The 17,014-nt window shown below is 39.1% G+C and overlaps 1 protein-coding gene across 1 annotated transcript in view; it reads left to right on the top strand.

Annotated features, from left to right (window-relative positions):
- Nucleotides 1-17,014, top strand: part of NTM (neurotrimin) — a 921,102-nt gene that overhangs the window by 336,193 nt on the left and 567,895 nt on the right. The gene's annotated exons all lie outside the window — the stretch shown is intronic.

The raw sequence follows: 17,014 nt of genomic DNA, 5'->3' as shown, positions 1-17,014 counted from the left end.
GGAGCAGAGGGCATTGCTTATCCATAGAAAGCAATGGCCATGTAATGGTTTCCTGATGTAAATGCACTGAACCTTGCAGTACATTAGTTTAATAATAGTTTGCAAAGTACTTTGGCTTCTCTGACTTTTTTTTTTTTTTTTTTCTTTTTAAGTACTTTGGAAATGGCAAACTATGAATATTGTAAAAAGGAGAAATAGCTTCACCTTTTCTCCAGAAAGGTACTTGAAACCTACAGGGCCACTTAAATAGCATGGGAAGCATTTCAAAGTGCCCTACCTGGGAACAAGACCTATACACAGCAGTCCAAAACCCAACTATAATATTCACTAACTTGACCATTAAGGTCAATTCTGTTTTGGAATAAAGCCCCATTAATTCATCTGTCCAGTCATCTAGGCTCCCCGTGTGGCCCAGGGTTGCATTTGGAGGCCAAAGTCAATGCTGTGGCTAAGGAGCCACTCCTCCTATAAAAAGCTTTTTATCATCAGCAGTGTCTCTACTCCATTCTTTGTTCCTTCACACAGCTCTCAGCTCTGACCACAAAAGTATTTTGGGTTTGAAATACCATAGTAGACTTGTCTTCACCTATTCTGCCATAGAGTCACTGATGGAAAGACACTGTGGGATGACTGAGGAACTTTTATGGGGTCCATCATGGTTTGAATACGTGCTGTAAGGACAGCATTGAAGTGATGGCTCTAATTGGCTATGGATGAGGCTTGAAATGTCAAAGATTTATCTCTCAGCACAGATTCTCCCTCAACTAATTTTGCAGTAGGCTACTGGATAATGATTTGTTCAAAAAACATCGCACAGTCTCAGGTACCTTTGTGTTTTAGAATGAACTTGGTAGACATTTTTGAAGCAAAAGGGCACATGGGAATGAAACTCCTGACTGACTTGGAGACTGGCAGTGAGAGTGACGGGACTTGTTTGTGAGGAACATGGCTGTGTCTCAGTTTTCAGGTGGTATCACTGATTGTTGTGGAAATGATCAAACAGGTAGGTGGAGACAGCTTTCTCAGAAGCTAGGGCTTGCAAAGAAGTATGAGACTTGACATCATCACTCTTTTATATTAGCAGGGGGGATTAATTTCAGATAAGATATTCCATGAAAAATACATTCCTTCCATTCTGTTTTGGTTTCCAAGGAAAACCTATTTTCTTCCTTTGGAGATCTAATCTACTGTAAGGGGTTTGCTGATTTATTAACAACTTTTTAGGGTTGAGAGAAGTAGGAGGTTGAGTACCTCGTTAAAGACATATACAGATTGTAAAATCAATTTGTAATTCGGAAATATTAAGATATAAAAACATACTTTGTAACATTGAGGTAAAACAGTATTTTTGGTGGCCCTACTATCAAGTTTGATACACATTTACCCTAGAATCCTTTTCCAGTGGTATTCCCAGGATGACACTGCCTTTCCTAAGGCAGCTAAGGATTTTATCTTCTTTTCAAATTTAACCTTTTTTAAAAAATTGTTGTTGAGAATATACACAACAGAACATACACCAATTCAACAATTTCTACATGTACAATTAAGCAACGTTGATTACATTTTCTCCTAGTTGTCCCTCTCCAATTAACATAAACTCACTGCCCCCTAAGTTTACTATTTAATCTTTCAAGCTGCTGTTGTCAATTTGACCCCGTATCTATAGATTAAAAAAAAAAAAACCCTATACTCAAGGCAGAAATTCTTTATTAGTTAAGCAAAACTACTGTTTGGTTTTAAGAAGACTTCAGGGGATATTTTTGGTTTAAAGTTTAAAGAATATTTCAGTGTAATAGTTTCAAGGTCCATGCAGCCTCCGTGGCTCCAGAACATCTGAGTTCCATGAGAATTTAAAATTCTGTTCTATGCTTTCCCCTTTCAATCAGAATTCTTCTATAGAATCTTGACCCAGAAATTTCACACCTAGTTATATACACAACAGACTTGAAAGCAGACACTCCAACAGATACTTCTACAACAGTGTTCATTGTAGCTCTATTCACAATAGCCAAAATATAGAAACAACCTAATTGCCCAACAACAGATAAATGAATTAAAAAAAAAAAAGGAGTACTACTTAGTAAGAGAAATGAAGTCTTGAAACATGCTGCAATACAGATGGAGCTTGAAGACATTATGCTGAGTAAAATAAATCAGTTATAAAAGGACAAATATATAAATATGATTTTACTTATATAAAAAGACATGAGAAGGCACATGCAGAGATCAAATTAATAGTGGTTACGGGAGCTCTCGTGGCATAGTGCCTAAGGCACTTGACTGATAACCAGAGAGCTGGCAATTCAAACCCACCAGCCACTCCTTGGAAGGAAGGTTGGTCAGTCTACTTCCATAGTGTTACTGCATCACAAAATCAAGGAGGAGTTGCTATGAGTTGGATCCCACTCGAGGGCAGTGAGATTTCTTTTCTTTTTTTGACAGGAATGGAAAGGAGGGGAAGCAAGGGAAAGTGTTAATGCTTATGGGGTACTGAGTTTTGATTTAGCGTGATAGAAAATCATATTGATTAAGGGTAGGGTTGCACAACCAATTTTGTAACTTATGTCAATAAATTGTAAACCTGTAAAAAGTTGAATTGGCAAAACTTGTGTGGTATTTTTTCGTTGTTATGTGCTGTCAAGTTGGACCTGACTCACAGCGACCCCTCCTTGGGTTTCTGAGGCAGTATCACTACTGAAGTAAATTGCCCAACCTTCCTGCCTAGGAGTGGCTGGTGGGTTTGAACTGCTAGCCTTCTGGTTAGCAGTCAAGTGCCTTAGGCAGTATGCTACCAGAGCTCCTGTGGTAGATATATTTAAATGAAAAAAAAAAAAAGCAGCTGCTGAGGTTGCTTATGTACAAACATCTCTTGTGATTTGATTCTTTGCTTTACAGGTTTAGGGTCATGGTCATAGACATTCCAGTTAATTGGCCTAACAGCATATTTAGTGTTTCTGTTCTATCCCTGTTTTCTCTGCATAATGTCTAGAGTCTTAAAACCTGCAAGCAGCTATCCTAGGCACAAGAAATGGTTTCTATTTGCCTGGGGGAATAAAGGAAGAAGAAAAGTGAGAAATAGGAGGAAGATATTTATTGTGTGGTTGATTACCTCCATGAATAACTGCTTTCTTTGCCATGAAACCAGAAGAACCGGATGGTGCCAAGCTACTGTTACCAAAATTTTCTATCAAGGATTTTATCTTTTATTGATTGTTTCATACACGTATACATCTAAGTAAAAAGATAATTTCTGATGACCTCAGGTTCAAATAAACTCCTGCAGCTTCCAAACAGGAATATTCTTAGCCTAGAGAGTATAGGTAATTGCAATCTACCCAGAAATTTAAAAATAAAGTGTTTAATAGTTATCTCTCAAGGTTTTTTAGCACCTGGCCTTATTCCAGAAAGGCTTACAAGTACATAGATTAAACAAAGGCTCTCCTTTGTCTCCCCACCTCTCCTCTACCTCTGGAAGTCAGAAGAAGTGAAATAGCCTAAAGGCAGAAATCAAGAGAGAAGAGAGAGTGCAGCAAAGCCCTTAATAATCTGTCTCAAAATGATTGAGAATTGGTTGAAAATCTAATTGTTCTTATACAATAGCTAACCTTTATCTTGCTGTCATTTACCTGAACTAAGGTAAATGCTGACAGCATTGGTAGGTGTGTAATCAATGGCATAGTTTCATCATTTATTTATTTATTTTTAAACAAGAGACACAATAGTATTGATTACCCTATACATCTCATGGTAAATAGCTGTATTAATGCGACTTAATGAGTATCTGTTATTGAAACAGCTGTCCTCCAACTATATATAACCTGTTTTTAGCAACAGTCCTGTTTGCTACTTATTTTTTTCTTCATCTCTAACTTTTACTTCATTCTTATGGACCAAAGGTCAGCACACTTACTCTGGAAAGAACCAAATAGTAAAATGATTTAGGCTTTGCAAATCTCTGATGCAACTATTCATTTCTACTGCTGTAGCACAAAAGAGACCATAGGTAATATGCAATCAAATAGGTATGGCTGTGTTCCAGTAAAGCTTTACTTACTAAAACAGGCTGGGGTGTATTTGGATCATAGCCCATATTTTCCAAACCCTATATGGATCAAGATTAGGAAAGAAGCCAAGAACATCATCAATATTTATTGATGGCCAACTAGGTGGAAACTTGGTTCAACATCTCCTGCCCTTCTGGAGCTAACATTCTCATGGAGAGAGAAGAACACAAAGGCTAATACTTTAATAAGTTAACAACAACAACAACAAAATTCAGTTGGCAGGAAGTTTTATGGGGAAAAAATAAAGATGATTTTATAAATAATGACTGATAGTTGGGGACATAATTTGTAATGGGTAATTATGAAATTTTGAAGATAAACCCATATTTTTGAGACTATGCCATTTTTCTGAGGAATCTTGCATAGTCTCTCATGTCCTCCGTTTCCTCATCTGTAAAATAACAAGTAGCAACACCTATCTTATAGGGCTACATTGAAGGTCAAATAAGATAAGTTTCATGGAAGGTCCTTTTGTAAAACAGAAATATTCATTACATCTTATTATTCATATTATTTTTTAACACCTATCTCTTTTACTTTAAAGTGTTTTTGTTTGTTTAGTTGGCTTTTCCCCAAACTAACAGAAACTCTCTTAAGTGTCTGGGTCAACTACAGTTTTTTGCTTTTCATATCCACTTCAGAGAGGATGTCTCTAAGTCATTGGCAAGTTGAAATTTCCTTTTTCATATTTGGCTGATGTGAGAAACTGGTATTTAATATCTACCCTTACATCCTTACTGGAATATTAGTGATTGTCACCAGTTCATCCTGTGAATTTGCTGATAGCACATGAACAGGCAGAAGGTGAGCTAGTCTAGACCCACAGACACAGACTGTGAAAAAACTTAGAATTTGGTCTTGATTATCAGCTTTATAAACATCCATTGATAAAGGTGATAAATGAGAGTTAAGCTTTCTTGTCTCCCTGATTCAAAATGATGATCTGAAATGTATGCTCTGTTTCCACTTACTGAAGGAAGATCTCAATAAAAGTTTAGTTTTCAGAAAATTCATGCCTATAAAATGAAAATAATAATAAGTAAACACAATCAGCTACTGTGGTTTGTTGATCATTTGTATGCCAGGAACTGTGCCAGTTACATTGGATTCATTTTTTTTCTAAACCTGACTACCACATACCACAGCCTTCAGATGTAGTAGAATTCTCATTTTGCAGATGGGAAATGGAAGGTCAGAGCACTTCTTTGAGGTCATCCGGCTTGTAAGTGGCAGAAGCAGGATTTAGGCCCAGATCTGTCTGACCCTTGTCAGTTGTCTCTATTTATTTATTACTTTTTAAGTTTGTTGTATTGTTTACATCTACTAATGGAAGACAGGAGCTCTGGTAGTGTAGTGCCTAAGGCACTTGACTGCTAACCAGAAGTCTGGCAGTTCAAACCCACCAGCCACTCCTCGGAAGGAAGATGGGGCAATCTACTTCCACAGTGATACTGCCTCGGAAACCCAAGGCAGGGTCGCTATGAATCGGGCCGACTTGATAGCACATAACAACAACAATGGAAGACAAGCCACATAAAATGAAACAAACCAAAAACAGAAAAACACTTTTGAATATCACCCAAAATATATATTTATTAATAAGTTAAAGCTGTATATGACAATATAAATATATTAAACAAGTTATTAAACATTCACACACACACACGGAAATGTAAAAAGGATAAGATAAAATATGTTGTTGTTGTTGTTATATGCAGTGGAGTCAGCCCTGACTTGTAGCAACCCCGCCTTGAGTTTTCAAGGCGGTATCACTATGTAGGGAAGTAGATTGCCCAACCTTCCTTCCTAAAGATAAAATATAGATATACATAAATTATAATTGTTTTCTTCCCCCATGTGAAGGGGATCACTGCCTCCTTCCCCTAGGGTGTTTATTGCCCACTTTGAAAGACTACGCTTGGTCACCACGAAGGTCAAATAGACATGTCACTACTAATAACTACATTCTACCTCCCTGGTAAATCCAGTTTAATCTAGGTGTGTAGGCCTGTTTGTTATTGTTGTTAGGCATCATCCAGTAGATTCTGACTCATAGAGACCCCATGTGACAGAATAGAACAGCTCGATAGGGTTACTAGGCTGTAATCTTTATAGGATCAGATTACCACATCTTTCTTCTGTGGAGCTCCTGGCTGGAGTAAAACTGCAAACCTTTCATATAACACCCAATCTCTTAACCTAGGCCACCAGAGCTCCAGGAATCCCAAATGTGAATTGCATGGTATGTGAGACTGACTCAGGCCACTGGGAGCTGACACAGTCTGAATGAGGGGCAGCACCTCATTCTTCAGTAAATCTATGACACAGGGCGAATGTGTCACAGAGACTGTTCTGTCCACTGTTGCAAGCAGTTCCCCATAGGAGTACATGAGTGAGCATGGCTTGTGACCTAAGCAGCAGGCTCTGGACATTGTAAAAAATGAACTACTTTTTCCAGTATACATGTATCTTGCTAATTAGCAGTTAGCCATTAAGGGAGAAGAAAAGGAAGGGAACAGGGAATCTGAAATAATCTCCTAAGAAACATGGGGAGGGGGCAGTATTTCAACTATGCTAGATAGAAACTTGGTGCTGCCTCATTTGTGCGAGATGTCTTAAACTATTTTTCTAAACGTTTTAAATTCTGCAAAGGGCCCTAATGCATTTTGCCAAGTGGTATTTCCTTTAATTTTTAAATGTATTTAAATTTCAAGGGAAATTTAATCCTTATGTTTCTGGTTCTTTTACACTTAACTCATCAAAACGTTGTTCTTTAAGAGCTGTTTGATCTGTAAGGCTTATGAGCCTTTGTTATAAGCCCTTTCAAAACCTCATTCCCCCCTTTGAATCAGCAAATGGAATTGTGCCAATTTTGAATAGGATTTAAATAAAGAAGAGTCCAAGTTTAGGATTAAATTCACAACCTCAAGGGTATCAGACCTGACTTTGTCAGAGACATACACTTGACTCCTTTGCATGGTGGCAGGACCAGAAGCATCACGGGAGCTGATTGGGCACAGGAAAAGATGCTTGGGGAGAACTAGAGAAGAGGAAATGGCTCAAGAGGCCTTGTGCTAATATTAGGGAAACAGAAAATTAGACAGATTTAGAAGTCATTTAGCCCATCCTTCCACCAATTGAAGGTTACTCTCAACACTTTTGACATATAATAATCATAATGATATTAAAAACAATACTATCTAATATTCATGAACCATTTACATTGGCTTACATGTTTCTATCATGTTAGAACTGGTCCCATTGGTATTTCAAATAGCAAAATGGAGAAAATATTGAACTTATCAAAGATTTCATTCTACCTGGATAAAAAATCAATGCCATGGGAGCAGCAGTCAAGAAATCAAATGATATATCACATTGGGCAAATCTGCTGCAAAAGACATATTTAATATTCTAAAAAGCAAATAGGAGCTCTGGTAGCATAGTGGCTAAAGCACTTGACTGTTAACCAGAAGGCTGGCGGTTCAAACCCACCAGCCACTCCTCAGAAGGAAGGTTGGGCAATCCTACTTCCGTAATGATACTGCCTCAGAAACCCAAGGAGGGGTTGCTATGAGTCGGGGCCGACTTGATGGCACATAACAACAACAACAACAACAAAAAGCAAATATGTCACTCTCATGACTAAGGTACCTGACTAAAGCCATGGTATTTTTAATTGCCTCATATGCAGGCAAAATCTAGACAACAGAAAAAGAAGACAGAAAAAGAATTGATGCATTTTAATTGGGATATTGGTGAAGAATAGTGAATATATCATAGACTGCTAGAAGAACAAACAAATCCTAGCAGAAATATAATTAAAATGCTTCTTAGAAGCATGGATGGTGAGACTGCATCTCATTTACTCTGAACACGTTATCAGGAATGACTAACCACTAGAAAAGATGTTTGGTAAATCAGAGGATCAATGAAAACAAGGAAAATTCTAAATGAGATGAACTGACACAATAATTAACAAAAATGGGCTCAAATATATCAAAGTTCATGAAGATAGTATAACATCAGGCACATTGTGTTGTGTTATACATAGACTAATGAGTAGGAGTAGGAGCTGATTTTATGAAAACTAACATCACCAATTGCCTACACAGTCAAACACTGTTTGAAGTCCATTATATGCAGGACATATTAATATTTAGTGGAAGCAAAATTAGGATTTAGAATCAGCTGACAAGTGCTTGAATCCTAGCATCACCATTTTATAAACTCTGTCACATTAGGGAAGTTCTTTAATGCTCCCAAAATTAAGCCTTCATTTGTGTTATTCCTGTTATTGTTGGTGATGATACTGTCATTATTGCAGTGATGGGAAAAACACTATCTTACGAAAACCAAAAAAAACCAAACCCACTGCTGTCCAGTTGAATCTGACTCATAGCGACCCCTCCTTGGGTTTCCGAGGTGGTATCACTACGGAAGTAGATTGCCCAACCTTTCTTCCGAAGAGTGGCTGGTGGGTTTGAACCACCAGCCTTCTGGTTAGCAGTCAGATGCCTTAGGCACTACACCTCCAGGGCTCCCCTATCTTATGAGGGAACATTTTTTATTGTTAACTTCTATAATTGTTAGAGAAGTCTTTGGATGACACAGATGGTTAAGCACTCAACTACTAGCTGAAAGGCTGATGATTCAAACCCCCAAGAGGTGCCTTGGAACATAAGTCTGTTGATCTGTTACCAGAAGGTCATAGCCTTGAAACCCTATGAAACTGTTCTATTCTGCGTACATAAGGTCACCACGAGTTGGGATTGACTAAGTGGCAACTGTTGTTGTTGTACCCTCGAGTCGGACCCGACTCATAGCGACCCCTCCTTGGGTTTCTGAGGCAGTATCACTATGGAAGTAGATTGCCCAACCTGCCTTCCGAGGAGTGGCTGGTGGGTTTGAACTGCCAGCTTTCTGGTTAGCAGTCAAGTGCCTTAGGCACTATGCTACCACAGCTCCCAAGTGGCAGCTAGCAACAACATAATTGTCAGAAAACTTCTCTTTCTTGTTTTTGTTTCTGTTTTTGCAGCAAAATCTCCTGTCTTATAAATCATTGGTTCCAAAAAGGAGTTAGGGTAACTCCGTGCCCAACTTTCACATATTTGAAGACAATTCTGGTGTGTCCCCAAGTTTCTCTTTCCCAGAGTTAATAACCCATATTTGATAAGCAGTTCCTGAGACGGCCATTTTTCTTGCCCTTTATCCTACACTGATTGTAATTTTCTGACACTTTAAAACTAAGCACAATGTTCTAGATGAGGTTTAACTTGTATGAAGCACTGTGGAACTTTGCTTTGTATTTTATATTCATTTTAATATGTTCTCATAATCCATCAGGTTTAGGACATTGATATGATACATGTTATTTGTTCTTCTCTGGTGGTGTAATGCCTAAGGCATTTGAGTGCTAACCAGAAGCCTGGCAGTTCAAACCCACAAGCCATTCCTTGGAAGGAAGACTGGACAATCTACTTCAGTACAGATACCGCCTTGGAAACCCAAGAAGGGGCCATTATGAGCCGAAATTGACTTGACAGCAGTGAGGTCTTTTTTTTTTTTTTTTTGATGTCAAGGATCACTGGTGGTTTAGTGCCTAAGGCATTTGACTGCTAACCAGAAGGTTGGTGGTTTAAAACCACCGGAGCGACCCAAGGAGAGACCCCTTAGGCACTACGCCACCAGAGAAGAACAAAAACATGTATCATATTAATGTCCTAAACCTAATAGATAATGAGAAACCACCGCTCCATGGACAGAAGACAGGGAGATTTACTTCTATAGATTTACCACTTCAGAAACCAGTGGGGGTTGCTGTGAGTTGGAATCAACTTGATGGCAGTGAGTTTGGTTTTTTGGTTTTGAGGGTTAATATCAACTAACTTTTTTTTTTTTTTTTCCACACAGATTATTTTAAGGCAAGGTCCTTCTACTTTACTTTTGTAGTTGATTTGTTATTTCAGAATATGATGCTTTCTTGTGGGCTTTGCTAAGTGAACAGGTATCTAAAAGGGAAAAATGTGTACTACACAGGATATTTATATGTTAAGCAGAGATGTGGTTAAATTTGTAGAGTTTCATGAATTCTTGTTTATATATTAACTAAAGCGTAGCTCCAAAAATCTAAACTTTTGAAGTCTCACCCTAAAGATCAGGTAAGTTTTATCATGAAAGAATGCTGGAAAAGATCTATTACCCTTGGCCCTCCCATTGGGAAAGCAACAGAGAGTGAGTTTACAGCTGGGGCAGGACATCTTTTCACTCGGCAGGACCACCATTCAAAGAGCAGACAGGGCTCACCCACCTTATCTTGATAACAAAAGTTCATGCCAAAAAGATCATCATTGTATTTGAACGTTTGCATGAAATGTCCAGCAGCCAGGGGTAGACAGCTCTGCTTGACATGGGCAGCTCTCATCTTCTAGGTCAGCAGGAAGCTTCAAGAGAGCACTCTTCCCCACCAGTGACTGAAGTACTAAAATGGCTGGACCAGGAGCTGCATGTAGGTCCTACTGGCTGGTCTAGCCATCTGTCCACTTACCTTTGTCCTGCATTTTATCTTCATATTTCTATGGGCTCAGGGAAGCTCTTCAAGCTTCAGTGACCTATTCTGCCTGCAAGCAAGCAGTCCCTGCAGGTCTTTAATCAGCCTGAAAGCTTTTCAAACGCATCTCTATGGAATTGTCTTCTCTTGCAAACAGTCCTTGGTTTGCATCTTCAGTCTCAGAAAATTGTGAAATGTATTTGGTTCATATTGCATTTTTCTGAACATTTGTATTGATGTCTAATAGCTTATGTTTAAAAATAAATAATTGGAAATAACTGTACTGTGGTTTTGTGAGGTCTAGACAGCAAGTTGGGGTGAAGAGAGCTTATTAAGCAAGAACACCTGGATTCATAAAATGTAACCAGTTTAGTGCTGTGTGCAGGGAAAATGGGAAGTGTTACATTAAGCCCTGTATCCCAGTTTTGGAGATTATTTCATGTGATCAAAGGGACAAGATTGATGTATAGGAAGGAATATAAGTATTTCAGAGAAAATGGAAGCTGGTGTTAAAGGATTTTGGCCAGGCAGTAAATTCTGTGGTCAATCAGGTGAAGAAGAGCACAAGGTAGACTAGATTATCCAAAAGGTAGGACAGGATCTTTTGAGATAAATAGGATTTAGATTGGTGCAGAAAATGGTGGGATATAGAACTGAGGCCATTGCTGTTGTTAGGTGCCATCAAGTTGTCTCCCACTGATAGCGACTCTATGTACAGCCAAACAAAACATTGTCCATTCCTGTGGCAGCCCTACCTATATCTACCAGATCTTTCCTATACCTGAGCCCATAGTTGCAGCCACTGTGTTAATCAAAATCCATCTTGTTGGGGGTCTTCCCTTTTTTTGTTGACCTTCCACTCTACCAAGCACACTATCCTTCTCCAGGGAATGGTCCCTTCTTACAACATGACCAAAGTAAGTGAGATAAAGAAGACTGAGGTGAGATCTGGGAAATTGCCTTGTACATGGAAATCAAACATTCACACTTACACCAAAGCAATGATAAGCCAACATCATTACATCCTCATTTAATTTCCTAATAATTAAAAGCTATATAACTGCTGGTGTTGAGAGTATGTACTTTGATATCTTTCTAGTAAGATCTTTTTGCACTTCCCCAGTAGGATGATGGGCACTATCACCTTTGAAAATTAGAGTGACTGTTGAAGTTAAATATACTAACGCTTGTGTGAAATAACATCTAAATAGTGTTCAAAATAGCATATGATAGCACTCAGAAGGTGAAAAGCATCTATATTATTTACACTTTACAGATCTCTGACTGTGTGCCAAGTGCTCTCCTAAGTGCCTTATAATACTGTTTCATTTCATTTTTATAACCTGTGAAAGTAAGTATAATTATCTCCATTAACAGACAAAGAAACAGGATTCAGAGAGGTTTAGTCACTTGATCAAGGGAAGACAGTTAATAAATGGTGGAACAAGGATACGGACCAGGCATTCTGACTCTAAAATAAGGTGAACACTTAAATAGTGTACCTATGCAGTAAGAGAACCAAATCTACACTGCATTCACTGCAAATTACCTTCTCTATGGGGGTTCTCATTTGCCCAGCACAATTTCCCTGAGACAAAAATAATATTATAGCCATGAGGAAACGGAGAAAGTTTCCACTGTCACAGTCTCCCTCTCTACTTCAACCTGCCATCAATACAGCCAACAAACACTCTGCCCTTTTAGGACTTTTTTTTTTAACTTCCCACCTCAGTGACCTTCACCTTCATTCCATTCCTACTTGCCAACCCCTGACTTTTGTTATCATGCCCACTTATCCATCTCTTAAAATCAGATACCCTATGGTTTGGCATAGGCTACTGTGCTCCCCAAATTGCTCATTCAGTTATTTCTATTATTTGATGTCCCTGGAACCTAAGCTTTCTTGAATGCTTTCCTTTTCCCTAATCCCTCAGCTTTATCCTGCCTTTGCTTCTTCCTCGTTAAAACTGGATATAATGATTCATGTCTTCATTGGCCCTTGCCCATGGCCTCAAGTTCCTTACCCCACTGTCATTATATCACACTATACCAGAAAAGCTCAACTTCAGAAATAATTACATTATTTTTGGGAAGAGTTTATAACAACTGCTGCTGGAGAAAATCATAAATCTCTTTACAGCGCTACCTTCCTAAATTCATGGTCTCTAATCTCCCCTAGGAAGGAAGACTGGGCAGTCTACTTCCTTAGAGATACTGCCTCACCCAAGGAGGGGTCACTATGAGTCAGAGTCAACTCGAGGGCAGTGAGTTTGTTTTGGTTTTGGAATCTCACCACAGGTGCAATGGTTAAGGCATTTGGCTACTAATCAGAAGTTCAGCAGTTCAAACCCACCAGCTGCTATGCAGGAGGAAGATGAAGCAATCTACTTCCTAAAGACTTAGAGCCTTGGAAACCCTATGGGTCATTATGAGTCAGTATTGACTCAATGGCAGTGGATTTGGGAATCTCACCTAGCCCCACCTCCCCCAAAAAATCCTGGAAATGTTGTGTTTTCCTACTTAGGTCTTTCTTCATTCTCCACAATAGCTCTTTCCATTCTTCTCCATTCTACTTAGCCCTTTTAACTCTGCTTTTCTTTCTTACTCCCAGAAGATTACTTTGCCTATAAATTTAAATTTCTTCTGCTGGAAAATTCCTTTGTGGTCTCAGTTTAAATATCATTCTACTGTAGAGGCTTTCCCTGATACCTTTTCATAGTTACCTATACTTTTCAATATAAAACATGCTTTCATTACTTATATGCCTTCCCCATTATCTGTAAGTTTCATGAGGGTAGATTTTAGTTAAGTGTCCGTTTGAGAAAAAGAAAAAAACAAAAAAAACAATACATGGATGTATACATTGAAGAATGAGGAGAAAACATGCACATGTCATCGGACGGGGACTTCTGTAAACTTCTGCCACCAAAGCTGTGAACCACTCTTTCTTTTTATCTTCTGTCCTCTTAGAAAGGAAAAGCATCTCCTTCTCCTATCCAAAGCCAAATTTTCCAGCAGAGCTAAGGACCTATTTTATACCTTTCTTCTGAGCAGTCTTGGTATATCATTTCCTATCTCTTTCCTATACATTTAATCTCTCTTTATATTATTTCTCATCAACAAATAAACATGAGGAAACCTTTCTTTAATTCCATGTCCAACATCTTCTATATCTTTCCTGTCACAGCCAAGTGATTTAGAAATCGTTTACACTTACTATCTACTTCCAAAGTTCACATTTATCCCTTCTTGATATATAGACTCTGCCCTCTGCTCTCCACTGAAACTGTCCTCACCAAGATATCACTAACTCCACACCAAGATACAGTGAGCTCTGTTGTTTAGAGTCCTGGGTGCTGCAAAGTATTAATGCACTTGACTGTTAACTGAAAAATTGGAGGACCAAGTCCATCCAGAGATACTTCAGAAGAAGGACGTGCCAATCTACTGAAAAATCAGCCACTGAAAACCTTGGGGAGCACAGTTCTACTCTGACACACATGGAGTCACTATGAGTCAGTTGATTCAACAACTGGTTAATTGGTCTGTTGTTATCTCCAAAGAGGTCTTTCCATTTAATCTAATAGACTTCCTTGAGTCACTCAGCATTTCTGCCTTTCCTCCATGGAACCACAGTTCCCTGATTCCTCCTCATCTAGCTGGCTGCTCATTCTCTGTTTTAAGTGGCTCTACTTACTCCAGCAATCTTGTAAATGATCCCTTGGTGAATTCAGTGTCTCTCCTGGTTTCAAGCATCATCTATATGCTAAACCAGCAAGCCACTTATCATCCAGTCTCTTATCACCCTGACTAATGGCAATGTGTGTGTTTCACTGTACAGATATGCTTCCTAGAGTTTTCAATGACTGATTTTTCAGCCTTTTTCTGAGGTCCTTTAAGTGAACTTAAACCACCAAGATTTTGGTTAGCAGTAGAGCATGTCAACCATTTGTACCACCCAGGGCTTCCATCTATATTCTGTGACTCCCAATTGACATCGCCAACCTGGTCTCTGCCCTGGCCCTCAGTACTGTCTTCTGGACATCTTCAAACAAAACAGGCACAGACACCTTGGGCTCAGCATGCTTTAACTGAACATACTGTCTTTCCTTCGGACTAGTCTCTCATAAAATGGTTTCCCATCTGGATGATGAAGCAGAAACCTGGATATCATCATAACTCCCCATCTCTCCTTTTCAAATCTTCAAACCTGCCACATCTCTCTATCGCTACAGCCATCTGGCTAAATCAAGAAACTTTGATTTCACATAAAGATTACTGTGACAGCTCCCTAATTCACCGCCAACCTCCAGTCTGGCCCAGAACCAATTTAATATTCATGCTGCAATGAGAGAGAAACATCAAAATAGAAATCTCATTCTGTCTTTTCACTCTTTAGAACTTTTCACTGATTCCCTTCTTATGTTCAGGATGAAGTCCTACATCCTTAACCTGGCCTTTCACCAACTGACTCCTTCATATTTCCCACTTCCATTCTCAGACTCATTCCCATTTCCATTCTTATACTCTTTACCCATCCTAGACCTCTTCATCAGTCCCTGTAATCCACATAGTACTTTCTGGCAATACTGAACTAATTCTGATTTCCTTCTGTATTCTCTCCTGTTTTCAGACCTTTACATATGCTGGTCCTTCTGCCTAGTATACTTTTCTCCTACTGTCTTCCTTCTTTTCTTCAAAATACAATTCATTTGGCTAACTCCTAATAGTTTTCATGTTGTAACACAGGTATCAACTACTTCAAAATTCTTTTTACATACACATACACACACACACCTTATTCTAGATGTTATATTATACTCTAAATTTCTTCCTTATAGCATTCCTTTCAGTTAACAAATAGATGCTTTGTGACTCTCTTGTCACACTATGAGTTGCACGTTTACTTCTTTCCAACTCTAGTAGGATAACATGTTCCATGAGGTCTATGACAGTGTCCCTTTGACAATTTTATTGTGCCGGGAGTTAGCACTACTCTTGAGCTCAATATATACATTCTTGATCAATAGTTGTTGTATAAATGAATGGATGTATGGGTTGACAGAAGAATAACTTGGCAAGCCATGTCTCTGATTCCAAGTCTTGTGCTCTTTCCAGTGTACAATGGTCCCTTTGGGATCAGTAGGAATGCACTATTATGACAGACCTTCTGAAAGCCCATTGGGGCAGGATTTCTTATCCCTGTTTTTCTGAGTGGAGGGAGAACTTCTTACGCCTGGCTACTCTGTAGTCTCTCTATCTCATTTCTCCCTGTCTGACTTGGATAGAAACCACAGCCCCAATTCTCAAACCTTTTTTATGATCGTAGTCATTCTTTTAAGGAGCTCTAGTGACATAATGCATAAGGTATGCAGCTGCTAACCAGAGGGTCAGTGGTTCAAACCTACCAGGAGCTCCACAGCAGGAAGATGAGGCAATCTACTTCTGTAAAGATTTATACCCTTGGAAACCCAATGGGGCTGTTATGAGCTGGAATTGACTTCATGGCAGTGGGTTAGCCCTTCTCTTGAGGAAAGCCCACAGAGCTACTTAGAGTACCATATATCTGAGGGATGAGGCTGGGGTAGGAAGGGCTGAAGTGCATGTGGTTAGAGGATAGGAGTCCATTGAGGACACTGGACTCAAGGTGTTGGTAAGTAGAAGCCCCTTTCAGCAGAAGGGCAGCAGGCTTTTCCTTCTCTCCTGTTATAATGATTATCTATTGATTGATTGATTGATTGATTTAGTTCCCATGGAGACAACCAGAACAAGAGAATAAAAATTCTAGGGAGGTTGGAGCAATGAATGGCCCCCATATGCTTAAGAGCACTGTGTGTGAACATGTGTATTTGCATATGCACACCACACTCACTTTATTCTCTAGCACACTGCTTGGTCAGGGAAAATTGTGAGGTTTATTCAGAGCATTTGTTACAATCAAGGCTCAACAAGGAGACAACTACCAGCTTTTAGCAATTAGGGCGCCTTTGGAATGACAGCTCCATCATATTAATAGCAGAGGAAGGAAGGCAGAGATGGAGACATTTACAATGTGAGTCAGATGAGTGTCAGAGAAGAAGATACAACTGAAAAATGGAACCTCTGTCTCAGCACTCCCTCATTTAAATCTGAGAGGAGTCACGCTCCATGCTTCCTGTTTGGTTTTAAAGGAACATTTTAAAGGCAGATGCCTGGCAGGACTGAGTCCTTGAGCTCTTTATTTGCTGTTCTCACTTTGCTTATCCTGCCTTTTAGATTCTTTATATAATTTGGGGGTTGGAAGCAGAGTCAGCCCTGAGATCCTTCTCAGAATGGTCAAGAGTGTTAACATCTCCAGTTACAAGGAGTCACAGGAACATTTTCAAAGAAATCCTTTCTAAAAGAGTGCTTTTTTTTTTTT

This window comes from Orycteropus afer, unplaced genomic scaffold, assembly GCF_000298275.1.
Source record: "Orycteropus afer afer isolate SDZICR_OR568_19922 unplaced genomic scaffold, OryAfe1.0 scaffold00315, whole genome shotgun sequence".
Taxonomy (NCBI): domain Eukaryota; kingdom Metazoa; phylum Chordata; class Mammalia; order Tubulidentata; family Orycteropodidae; genus Orycteropus; species Orycteropus afer.
The sequence above is the reverse complement of the archived record's forward strand: the minus strand, read 5'-3'. Positions and strand labels throughout refer to the sequence as shown.